Consider the following 13,594-nt stretch of genomic DNA (forward strand, 5'->3'; position numbering starts at 1 on the left):
CTCAATCAAGAGAAACTAGATCAATATCCAAGGCCGCAGTTATGCCCGTAATACAAGACAAAAAAGTCAAAAGAACAATGCTCAATCAGGAAAGTCATCCAGGTATTCGACAAATGCTGGATTGAGCTATGTCGATATCCAAAGCCAAAGTTATCTTCAAAAACCTGAATCAAGTATCTGAGCAAAAGCCGAGATATATTCCAGACTAAGAATCCGAGTCTGAATCAAGAACAAGCCTGAAATCAAATACTGAACGGAATAATGCTGAATTCTATATAGAATCAAGACATCAATGAAGATGGTCAGCTAGCACCCTCACTTAGCCTTTCACACATCACACACCCTAAGTCCTTCTCGAGACCGTTACAAGGAGATAGTTAGGAATTTTGAGAATCCTCTCGGGCTTGTCAAGTATACCCATCCTTTAGAGCCAAGACATGGAAACTTGATCCCGCGTTTTAACCTACCTTTTTGTGCTCAGGCTACATCAAGCTTGAGACTCCATTTCCAAGCCATATTACAAGCCATAATCCCATAAAGCCTTAGCTCCAAAAAATCAAGCTCCACCGATTTGCTCATCAAAGCCTCTTATTTCCAAGCTCCACATTCCAAATATCCAATCAAGTTTCACCTTGACCCAGACCCGGAGTCTTCAGGTACTTTGCTACCTAGGACGGGATATATCCATATCATCCTTAGGGTCCACTTTTAGGCCTGCTCACACGACAAGGAAGTTTTTTACAAACTTAATTATTCTTCTTTGGTCTATGATCAGAGAAAGAGATCTCAAATCAATTCTTCGAGTCACTAGAAGAATATACCCTTGTGATCCATGCACTCTAAGCCCTAACAACATAGCTTAGGCACACACTCAGAACTACGATCTGATTTGATTTCACTTCACGTGAATACGTAGGCAGTCCTCAAGGACACAACCATACCAACTTTTAACTTTCGACCTCAAAGCCAGCTCAGAACTACGACTTGGTTTGATTTCACTTCACGTGAATACGTAGGCAGTCCTCAAGGACACAACAATCCCAAATTTTAACTTTCGACCTCAAAGCCAGCTCAGAACTACGATCTGGTTTGATTTCACTTCACGTGAATACGTAGGCAGTCCTCAAGGACACAACCACACCAACCATCAACTTTCAACCGCTATTATCGACACCCATTTTATGACCATACCTTTTCATTTCATAAACTTCCAACCACAATTTCCTTTTTGCTGGGGGCTCCTTCTTGTCACTTAGTCTCCTTTTTTATCGGATTCCAGGGTCATCTTCTCATCCCGGGGGCTTCTCTTCCGAAATACCACCCTTCCTTTATTCCTCCCTTATTTTAAGTTGAGCTAGTGCTCGGTCCGGACAATGACAAAGGTCTTAGATCGATTCTCCAAGTTATCGTGCCTCAAGAGGGGTCTCTTTTACAGCAAACGATGATGAAAAACATCCAAGTAGACAGTTGATCCATGGCTCATGCCTTGCCTTTATATGTCCCCATCATGTTTGCAATTCTTCTACCTTTGGAACTGATACGCTTTGTTGCCCATGCTTGGGGTTGCGCATACTTAAGCAAAGTCTGTCAAATTCATCCCTGTGTCGCGTCAAATCTGAGTTAGCACTGCGTCAGTCGGTTGTCTTGCGTCCGTATAAGGTCTACGTCGTATCAAGTCATGCGTCTAAAGCCCATTGAATATGCATAACGCATTACAAGTTCCACCTTAATTTTAAGTTTTAAGCGATTTCATAATGAAAAGAGATTTTTGCGTTTCCTCATGTGCTATGTGCTATTTGCCTATTAGATTGCGTTCTTGTGTGGCTACTAACCATGCAGGTGAGTATCAGAAGCAGTGCTCGCTCCAACTGGGGGCTTCACTCAAGTCTTCATTCTCCCTAGCAGCGGTCTAGATATTCCCCAGCTGTATTCGCAGTATTGCTCAAGGTTTTGTCCATGACAATCAAGATGTTCCTAATCATCAATATGTTCCCTAATGAGAGTTCGTTGCTGCTTACAACCCACGTATTTCTTAGATACAGAGTTCACTTGAGACCGACGCAAACAGATTCCCCAACGGTTTCTTCCAACGTCCTGTTAACCCTCATATGGTTTCCCACGGAGTTCGAGAGGAACAACTTCCGAAGAGTTTTGTACCTTCAGATCTTTCAAAAACCTGCCTTAAATCTTTCATAGTCATCTTTTCAGGATAATCCTACATATGTTTTTCCTTCAGACAACTTTCAGGATAATCCTTCATATGTTCTTCTTTTACTAACCTTCAGATTACACTTTCAGTATATTCCAGAAGTTTGTTTCAGTTAAGTCCTCATGTTCAGTCCTTCAGAGAGTTATCCTTCAGGCTTCCCTTTCGAGATAGCCTTTAGAGTTAGCCTTCAGGAGTGTTAAGAAGTTTCTTCAGAATCCCTGTAACCCCTAATGCCTTCAGACACAAAGTTATCTTCAGACCAAAGAGTTTTGCCGAAGCACCTTCCGTCCCATTTCACCCAGGGGTGTCTCATGTATGGTTTCTTCTTATGGCTATCTAGCTTCCTTACGTAGTCTAATGGACTATAAACGACCCTCCCCGATAGTCGACAGACTCTAAAATGTTCCCGACGACAAGTCCTTTTGGTTCACACCCCTTGAGCAGCCTCGCGTCGCCATAGTCGTCAGGTTGTAATATTCGATTGACCTAATGGCTATGCTGTAACTTTCGCCTTGTCCAAGCCTCAGTCAAAGTGGGAGCTCTGTAGATACCTCATTTCTACACCTCCCGCGAACCACCCAGTGATGATTGGGCCGCATGTTAGATACGCGGAACAATTTATGATAGTCCGTAAGTTCATCATAAAGTGATAGCTCAAACACTCGAGTCAACCCCTGGGTCATCATCTACGCACCAATACAGTCGTTTTGACAGTAATTAGAGTTCATTTGGAGTCCGGGTCAAAAATCATTTCATTTTCTAAAAACCGTTTAAATGCCGAGTCGGAATGTTCCGGAATGTTCTAGAATTCTCTGGATATTAATACCTAATTAAATTTAATATTTTAAGTAAATATCTAACGTAATATTGTGTTTCATGGAATAAGGAAGTGTAAATCTACCGAAATTCCATAATAAAACGCGGAAATCTTTCTTGCTCAGGAGGAAACCACTGGAGAAACGACGCAGCAGGTCCTGCGCCTCTTTCTAGGATCGCAGCTCGTGCTTCGCCTCTTCTCCAGCCCTCTTTTCGCCTTTTCCAGAATATTTCTGTGATTTGTTTCCAAATTCGTGTCATTCGTAAACTGTTCCATATGTTTAGTATAAATAGAGGTCTTCGGTCTCCATATTTGGCACGCGAGTGTTCCGCCTCTTCTCTCTCTCTCTCTCTTTCTTTGCATTTTAGACTACGCTATTGCCTTTTGACCCCTACGTGTTTGATCAATTGACCACGTAAGCTCAGATCATTCTGAGTCCCGGTCACGTTGCATAGACCGACCAATTTGACCAACTCCGCCTTTAATCAACTTAATCAATCTACTAAATCCTCTAACGAGGGCACTTTCCACGCATATTCGAGTCAAGCAATTAGTAAACGATAACTTTAGTCAATCTCGTTTCGTCAAACATGTAAGTCTGAGGGTGTAAATCCCATTTTATTATTGTACTTTTATTTTGTATCAATTAATATAAATCTATATCAAGAGCACGTTCGAAAACCGATTCAAAATCCACCTTTTAAACATTTTTCTGAAACAGCAGAGGTCAGATGTCGAGAAGAAACACAGCAGCAGCTGCGCCTTCAGGAAGGATCGCAGCCTTGTTGTGCCTCTTTCAGGGGCTGCTTACTGCTCTTGCTCTTCTTCTTCTTCCTCGACTTCCTACAAATTTCCTTCTTTTCTTATTCTTTCATTTTCCTTCGTTTTCTTTGTTATTTCAGTACATAAATCATGTTTTAATAATTCCATTTTAATTTCAATGCTTAATTCGTCCTTAATTCCGAGTAATTCAATACTTCTGGGTTTTCGCCGTTTTGATTCAAATCGATTCTTCGAGATTTCGACTTGTTCATGTTGAGGTTCTGGAATCCCAATTTGATACATAAGTTTTCTTCCGAATCTTATTTATCCAGTTTCGTCTTAATCTAACCTCAAGCTTCGCCTTTTTTGTATTTCCGACACGAGTTCATTGTATAATCATAATCATGTAAACCAATGTAATTCCTCGTTTTAATTCATTTTATGACTTGCCCAAATACATATAATCGGTTAAAACACTTCAATTCGAGTCTAATATCGATAATTTATTTTAAATCTCCCACTGAACCATAACAAGTGTTGCGATTCTGACTTCACAGCCAGAGCCTAGCTCGAGATCAGACCCATAAGGTGCTGCACCTCTTCCAGAGGACGCAGCAGATGTTGCGCCTGTTCTGGGTTGGTTTCTGTCTCTGAACTCTTTCTTGCTTTGACATAGCTCCTAATTACGGTTTAAATCTACTTTTATTCGTATTATCACCTCCAATCTGTCATATTTTCATATTTTAATTCTAATTTTATTTTTTATTTTTTATTTTCTTCTTCGAAATCCCGTCTTTGAGCGTGCTTTTGACATAGATCAAATGAAGCCTTGTAATTTTAATTACTGTAATTCATTTATTGTAATTATTATTATGTATGATTTAATTTTATGGAATTCACATGTATTGAACCTAACATTTACTTTGACCAAATTGCTTGCTAAAATGCGTGTTAACCGACATAGTCTAATTTCATATGCTAGGATTAATCTATGTTTGTCACATTGCATGCATTACATCGACGACATATCAAATATGAACGATTTTCCTAATCATTAGTAGAGGCCGCTATCGAGGCGGGCGGGATTAGGTATTCGAATTAAAGAACTTTCTAATTCGTACCCTCACCCCTTACTCCAGTTATCTCTGGACATCCGTGTCCATTGGCATCTCGTGAGTCATACTAGACATGGAATGCTAAGGGTAACGAGTTCTTAGTGTTCATGTCATTACTTCGTGTCTTGATGTGGTACAAGGTATTCGAACGGTTTCCAAGTTTTCCACAATAAAATGATGGCGACTCCACAAATGCAGGATTATTTAACCTTTCACCGGTTTCAATGCCTTACAAATCGGTAAGGCCCATGACGTGCTTTGGCAAACCAATGTTTCGTGGGAGAAGTGCCGCCGCCTAAAAACTAGACAACGCGCGGGTGCGTGCGGCGCGGGTTGCCCATGTCCACAGTATGAGAAACTCATAATTCGTGGGTTTCAGCCTTTGAGGTATGGGTATAAAACCGATATCTTTACCAAAGAGACACCAAATATGGGTTTGACTCATTCTATACTCATATCTCATACCTCAAATTAAACACAACCCAAGACAAGGCAAAGGTAAAGGGAATTTACAAAAGATGTAATCATCCAACAAAGAAGCACCAACAAAATCTAAGCAGAGAATAATGAAGCAACCAAAACCTACAAAAAAAAGGAACTTGTATTAGCTATTCCAATGATTTATGTCCTAGTGCTAGGGGTGGATTTAGGGTGGTGGGTAGACAAGTCTCTACCATGAAATTTTGAAAATTTATATTCAAGTATTAAATATTGTCAATAAAATAACTAATTGAATATAGCGCAACGGTAAAGGTGTTCAACTACTTATAAGGCAACCGGTGTTTGACTTTCCTTGCTCTCATTTTCTTATAAATGACTAAGAATTAGAATAACAATAAATTGAATAATTTATGTTGTTGATGTTATTTGAATCCCCACCGTTTTTTGTAAAAGTTTTAATATAAGACCACTTTGTCAACTCTTATTCTTGTATGTATGAGGAATTAAAAATTACTATGATTAATTGACAGGAATAATCTCACATTTATGCTCTTTTCTTATATTAATACAAACTTTCATTAATCTCATAATAATCCGACCTTTTAGCCTCATCATCTTTAAATGAAACCAAGGACAGATTACCCGTTAAACACATTGCTCAATCGAGTTACTAGTTATTCATATGACTCTTTATTTGTCTTTCTATTAGTCTATTATTATTACAAGCTACACTGCCATTGGCTTCGGTTCATCACTTCATCTCTTACATGGCATACGTAAATGCATATGTATTAACTCATTGGAGTAGTTACAAGGAGAAGGTGAAGAATGCCTATATAAAGAATCATTTACCAAGACAAACGACACATACAACTCAAACAACAACTACAACTTAGTCTATTTTTATATCTTAAATTCTAATATTAAATTATATTAGCACTGTGAAACCATTCCTCTTCCATGTAGGTAATTAGCCATATATCCCTTAGTTTGTAATTTAGCATTCACGAGTACTCTTGTGAATACTCTACTGACGGGTAATTGACATTTTCATGATATATAAGTGTCTTTGAAGATTCTTGTGTTTTGACTTGATACTTATATCATTCATCCTTGGGAGGATTAATATTATTAGTTCTTCTAATCCTTTGAATCTCATAAGAAAGTGAGAAATGTACTCAATAAGATCAAAGTCTAGAATGAGATAAGCGGGCGATCAAGGTAAAGGGCAAGACTTTACCAACGTTGAAAATTCATCCTTACATAAAGTATCTAGAAATGATTCATTGGATATTACCTATGAAAGGAACTTGAAAAGCCCTCGTTCTAGGCCTACTCCTAATAATGAATTTCTTAATACACATGGAGAGTCTGAACATACGAGAATTGCCCTTACAGCTCTAAGGTATTGGGGGAAGTGAAGAAATGGTCTCGAATTGATTTCCCTAGTCCAGATTTGCTCCAATGAAGGTTGAATAGGAGAGGTAGCACTCTGCAAAAGGATGTGACCAATGCCATACTCAACGCTGCTTTATATCACATCTGGAGACAATGAAACATGAGTAAGTTTGAGAACAAGATAATGCGACCAGAATCAGTTTCGAATAACATAAAAAACGAGCCCCGATCCCGCTTTGATGGAGATAAGAGTAAAACAAAGATTGATGACCAAAGATGGTTAGATCATTTGATTGTATGAGATCAGAAGAGAAGTTGAGGCACTCAGTGAAGAAGATGAATTTTTGGATCGAAAATTTGGAGAGAGAGTGAGGCTTTGTTTTGTTGTAAGGAAATAGGGTTTCTATTTGGTTTTTGTTGCTAGTGTTTTTTCCTTTCAGTTTGGGCCTGGCCCGTGCTTTGGGGTAAGTTAGATCCAAACGCGATGTTTGATCTAGCTCACTTGTAATTTGGAACGTTTTTTTTTCGTGATTTATTCTACTTACATTTCACCAAAAAAAAAGAACATACGAGAAGTGCGACAGATGACATAGATGATTAGATGATGTAAACAAGCATTATATACATAAACTACATAAGAAATATGTATAATATTTGAATAATATGTTTATTGAAGTTAGAGAAGCCATGAGATATGATTTTCAAGAAAATTAACGGCTCTTAACTCAAGAGAATGCTTGAGTATTCACAAATGGTGTGAAGTTAACTGCTGAGAACCTTGAAGATTATCAGTCAAAGGAGTTAGTAAGGATGTTGCAGGAGATGAAAAGTCTCTGAATCGCTACTCAAAGGGCTTTGTCAAGAGATGTAGCTTAAGAGGTCACAAACATAATGGACTGAATGAGCGTTTATATAAGTTGTTGGATGATGGATTCCAAGAAAAGAACGGTAGAATTAACAAAGGAGAATATATTAGGGGCTATCCTAGAACTATTAACACTGGTTTTAGTGAGCCTAGATCACAAAATCCTTCACCTACTCATTCAAGAGTATATGAGGCACCATACGGACAACCCGACATTAGAAATCGGATGTTTGAGTATGGTGAATCATCAAGGTCTTTGGGTAATAATCAAAGTGCATATGGTTGTGTGTTTAAAGAGTGAGGTGTTGAGGGAGTAAATTCTTACAATGGTACTCGATCGACATGGCCAACGCTTAATGACATTGGGGTGTCACCGAATAATAAACATGGGTATCCCACACCCAGAATACACCCTGTAATTGGGAATGTGGGGGCTTGAACCTCCATTAGGTTATCCACCAAGGGATAACTGCTCAACCTTCACCATTTATGAACGATTGGATGAGCAACATGTGAACCTTAGAGCCTCAGAATTTTAGATATCAAGCGCATGTTGGTATTGGCGTTGGACACAATAATCCATGTTTCCAAGGGCAAAACCTTAGGCAGGTAAATCATAACAATCCCTATGCCAGAGCGGGAGGGAACCCAGGAAACCTATTCTGTAAACATCCCCCCTGAACAAAATCCTGATCAAGTACAAACCTATGGTGTTGTTCCAATGCCATTCATGACGCAAGTTAAACATATAATAGAAAAATATATGAATGCCGAAAATCGCAGGAATCAAAGGATTCAAAATGAGAAGCCTTATCCCAAGTGGGAGGATAGAGAATATCCTTATCCACCAGGGTATAAGATAGCTGATTTTACTTTGTTCTCTGGAGATAGTGAAGTTTCTAGTATGGAACACTGAACTCATTTAACTAGTCAGTGCAGAGAGGATGCAGACAATAATTATTATTATAAATTAATATTATTTCCCAGTTCTTTAACTAAAACAACATTTAGTTGGTATATCAATTTAGCGCCAAACTCCATCCCAGATTAAGAGGCAATGAAGAGCCAGTTTAATAATAATTTTGCTTGGATTGATCCAAGTATAACTATAAGTGATATGACTAGAATACAATAAAAGACAGGAGAACCTGTCGCTGAGTATTTAACTAGATTTAAGAATGCTAAAATCGATGTCATTTGAATTTACTAGTGCGGGAGTTCATTAGAATTGCTGAAGATGGGCTTGTTATTTCTTTTAGGAAGCGCTTTGATGGCATCATTTTCAGGAATTCATAGAACTAACATAATCAGTTAGTAAATATGAGCAAGTGTTGAGCGAAAAAAGTCAACAAAGGCATAGGGCGTTCAATTATGTTAGAATTAAAGAAGAGGAAGAACAGTGTGAATTTAATAGAGATGAAATTCCTAAAAGGGTCCTCCTTTTCAATGTACTTCACTAGAAAACAAAGATATTTCTTCTAGTAGAGATTTGAAAACTACAAAGAAAAGACTCTATACTTTTGACATAACCAAAGGGGAGGAGATTTTCAGGTATTTGCATGCTAACAATATTATAAAAGTCAAAGAAAATCATAAGATTTCTTCAGCGCAAGAAATTAAAGGAAAAACGTTCTGTTTATGGCATAACGCTCGATCTCATTCGACAAATAAGCAGTTGTTAGTTTTTCCAAAAGTAGACAACGAACAATTGAAGGGAATTCGCAAATGGCATATGACAAAAATTTCATACCATTGATAAATGTCAAACTTTCAGAGCCTTTGTAGCGAAGCAAATTCAAAAAGGCAAGACAATTCTGCTACCAGCGGATGAAGAAATGCTAGATCTAGTAAGGGAAAAGAAGATTCAAGAAGCTGTAAAGGGGAAACCCAACAAGGAAGGCTTAGGCTTACACTCAAAGACTTACAAAGAGGTTTTGGAGGCTGACCATGGTCATGCACGACTTGTTCACGACATGAAGAATCTGGAAAGAGACATGTGCTTTAATTGCGTTGAATTGTTGCACTTCGAATTATTAAGGCTTCAAGCAATTCCGAATGATCCAAAATGGATCCCAGCATATCAGCGTCTAGCAACTAAAAGAACAAGGAATCTCAAGGCTATGGGTCCCAGTAAGGGGTCAAAGGGCATACAAACTCTGGGAGTGGTAAGAAAGCCGCGTGGGGAGTTGCAGAATCATCAAAATCTCCTCGAAGGAAGAGGACTTACCAAGACACAAACGAAGAAGAATGCCAAGGCAGTACTGGAAGCAGGCGCTAGGGCTAATATGAACATGCAGTTAATTTAATACAACAGGCCATGGTCGCTGAGATCAGGATTCAGGATGAAGAATCCTCAAAGAAGAAAGAAGTTGGGAGTCTTACGGATAATGAGAGTATCAAGGGGCTAGAAGATGCCAACGTACAGGCTTGTGCGAATGCCATCGATTAGTTGAGCGATCAAGTTATGGGAGTTGACAAGGAAGACGATGACTTGGGATATTTCTCAAATCAAAATTAGATTTGTTGGTAACTGATGAAGATATGCAACCAATTGTGGACAATGGGCCCACGGGGGTGCTTGGGAGAGAGAACAAGCGTTTGCATTTTGTGGAGTCGCCACCAATTTTTATGGGAAATTGGAACCGTTCGAATACTTCGTGCCATGTTAAGACACAAAGTAGAGACATGAACACCAAGCAACCGTTACCCTTAGCATTCTATGTCTAGAATGACTATCGTGGATGCCAATGAACACGGATGTTCACAGAGATCTGGAGTAAGGGGTAAGAGTACGTATTAGGAAGCTCTTTTGATCGAACACCTAATCCCGCCCGCCTCGATAGCGGCCTCTACTAATGATTAGGGACATCATCTATACTCGATATATTGTCGATTATATGCATGCAATGCAACATCCAAGTTTTAATCCTAACATGTGAAAATTTAACTAGGTCGGTTAACACGTAATTTAACATACAATTAATGTCAAAGTAGGATTTAGTGTTCAATTACATGTGAAGACATACAAATGATACAAAAAATATGATAAATACAATCAAATGAAATTACAATAAAGAAAATTACAATAATTACATTGGGTTTATCGATTTATGTCGAAAATACCTCCAAAATGGATAATTTGAGAAAAATAAAATAAAAGAAAGGATTAACGAACAAAACAGTAGGTGATAATACGGATAATAGTTAATTATACGTAAGCTAATTAGACTAGGTCAAGCAACAACGGAAGTTCAGAAGCAGAACTCATCCTGGAACAGGCGCAGCAGGACTGCGCCCTTTGGAAGAGGCGCAGCAGTTGTTGCGTCTGTTCCAAGGGTGAGTTCTGGCTGTGAAGCCGGAACTGCAAATCGTTAATGTTAATTGGTAAATTTAAAGTTCGATTAATATATTTACTCGGATGAAAGTGATTATCAGGTTATTTACATGTGAATAATGGTCATAAAAGCAACAAAACATGGATGAGACGGATGCAAACGAATTAATTACATGGACGAATGATTGATTAGTGACATGGGTGAACAAAATAGGCTAAACATGACGAATTAATGACAAATTAATGACGAATAATATAATAGACAGATGAAAATATATCAAAGAGCGAATTCCAGAAACTCAATATGAAAGAATCGAATCTGTACAACCCGGATTGAGTTTAATGACGAAAACCCGCAAATATGAGATTATAAGGGATTTAAGTCGAATTTAACGATGAATTAAACGTGTTAATGATGATGAATAATATACATGTGAAATTATTAGGCTATAATATCAAAGAATTAACGAAAACAAATAAAAGAGACGAATTACAGAGGACGAAGAAAGAAGAAAGGAAGCAGGAACTGCGGCAGCCTCACGAAGAGGCGCAGCAGGCACTGCGCTCCTTCGAAGAGGCGCAACAGTTGTTGCGTCCTTTCTCGACGGTTTGTCTTCTGGAAATCCGTAAAAAAGGTTTTAAACGAGGTTTTAAAAATCGGTTTTAAGATGTATTTTCGACATAAACCTTACATTGATGATACAAAAAAGTAAATAACAAAAAATAAAAGAGAGATTTACACCCTCAGACTTACATGATTGACGAAACGAGATGAACTAAGTTTACGATTAGTGATGCTCGACTCGAATGTAGACGAAAGTGCCCTCGTAAGAGGAAAACGATTAAGTTAATTAAGTTGATTGATTGGAGTTTGTCAAATTGGTCGGTCATGCAAACGAGGCTGGTACTCAGAAGGATCCGAGCTTACGTGGTCGAATGTTCAAGCACGTAGACGCCAAAAAGTAAGAACAAAGGTCTAGAATGCAAAGGGAGAAGAGAAGGGCGGACACTCGCGTGAGAAATATGAGGAGCGAAGGCTCCTATTTATACTAATCACGTGAAGGAATAGGGTTTTCGGAGAGACTTTGGAAGTGAATCTCGGAAAGATATGAAAAAGATACGAAAAAAACGCAGAAAAGGACTTGGGAAGAGGCGCAGCAGTCATCGCGTCTCCTGGAAGAGGCGCAAAGCACTGCCTGCGTCTGTTTCCCAAGTGGTTTTTCCCCGAGAAGAAAGATTTCCGTGTTTAAGTTATGGAATAACGGGATAATTTGGTTTTCCTTAATATTTTGTATGAATATTACGGGAAATTGTTTACCAAAGATTAAAGATTGTGAAATATTTATAAAATATGGAAATGAAATATCCGGAACATTCCAGAACATTCACTCGGGATTTAGCGGTTATCAGAAAATGAAGACGGTTTTAGGCCCGGACTCTAAATGTACTCTAATTACTGTCAAAACGACCGTATCGGCGCGTAGGTGACAACTAAGAGGTAGACATCAGTGTTTGAGAAATCACTTGACGACAAACTTACAAACTGTCACAAATCGTTCCGCGTATCAAACATGCGGCCCAATCATCACCGAGTGGTTTGCGAGGGGTTCAGAAATGAGGTATCTACAGAGCCCCCACTTTGACTGAGGCTTAGACAAGGCGAAAGTCAAAGTATAGGCAATAGGTCAATCGAAGATTACAACCTGACGACTATGGCGACGCTAGGCGGCTCAAGGGGTCTGAGCCAAGGACCTGTCGTCGGGAACATTTTAGACTCTGTCGACTATCGGGGAGGGTCATTTAAAGTCCATTAGACTACGTAAGGAGGCTCGCCAGCCATAGGAAGAGACCATACCTGAGACTTCTGGTCGAAACGGGACTAAAGACGCTTCGGCGAAACTCTTTGGGTCTGAAAATAACTTGGTGTCTGAAAGGTATGAAGGCTTATCCTGAAAAGGGGTATCTGAATGATTGTAAGGAAACGATGACTTTGAGGAAAGACAGCAGGACACAGTCTGGAACTGCTGGGGGAAATCTGTTCGTGTTCAGCTTCAAACAAACTTCGGAAGAATTCGGGGTCGATGTTGATCTCCATGTCTCGAGAGGAAGTGGCTGTCGGTCGTGAACTCTCGTTGGGGAACATAATCGGGAACTTATCTCCATGTCTCGAGAGGGAAAGTCTATTCGCTTACTCTCACTGGGAATATAATGAAGGCGTGTCGAAACACCTGTGAAGAAATATCTGCTCGTTGTGACAAGCAAGGTCTCGGAAGCGATAAATAACGTGTAATAGTCTGCTGTTGGATTAGAAATGCGGGTCTGAACGAAGGATTATCGTCAAATGGACCAAAAAGATAAAAAAAGGCATCGAGGAAGAGGCGCACCAAAGATGGGCCCACAAATAACGAACTCATAACGAATTTTTGAAAACTCGTATGGAGGGAACATCAGGAAGAGGCGCAGCAAGAGCTGCGTCTCATGGAAGAGGCGCAACGCCTGCTGCGTCTGTTCCTGGAGGTGTCTATTCTGCGTAAAAACGCGACAAACAGAGGGTTTAAGTTCATTTGTTCGAAACACACTCCCTCAATTTCTCTCTCAAATCTTAACCATTTCCGCCAAGATTTGATTCAAAAGCTTGCATTCATCATGACTA

Source organism: Silene latifolia, chromosome 4, assembly GCF_048544455.1.
Source record: "Silene latifolia isolate original U9 population chromosome 4, ASM4854445v1, whole genome shotgun sequence".
Lineage (NCBI taxonomy): Eukaryota > Viridiplantae > Streptophyta > Magnoliopsida > Caryophyllales > Caryophyllaceae > Silene > Silene latifolia.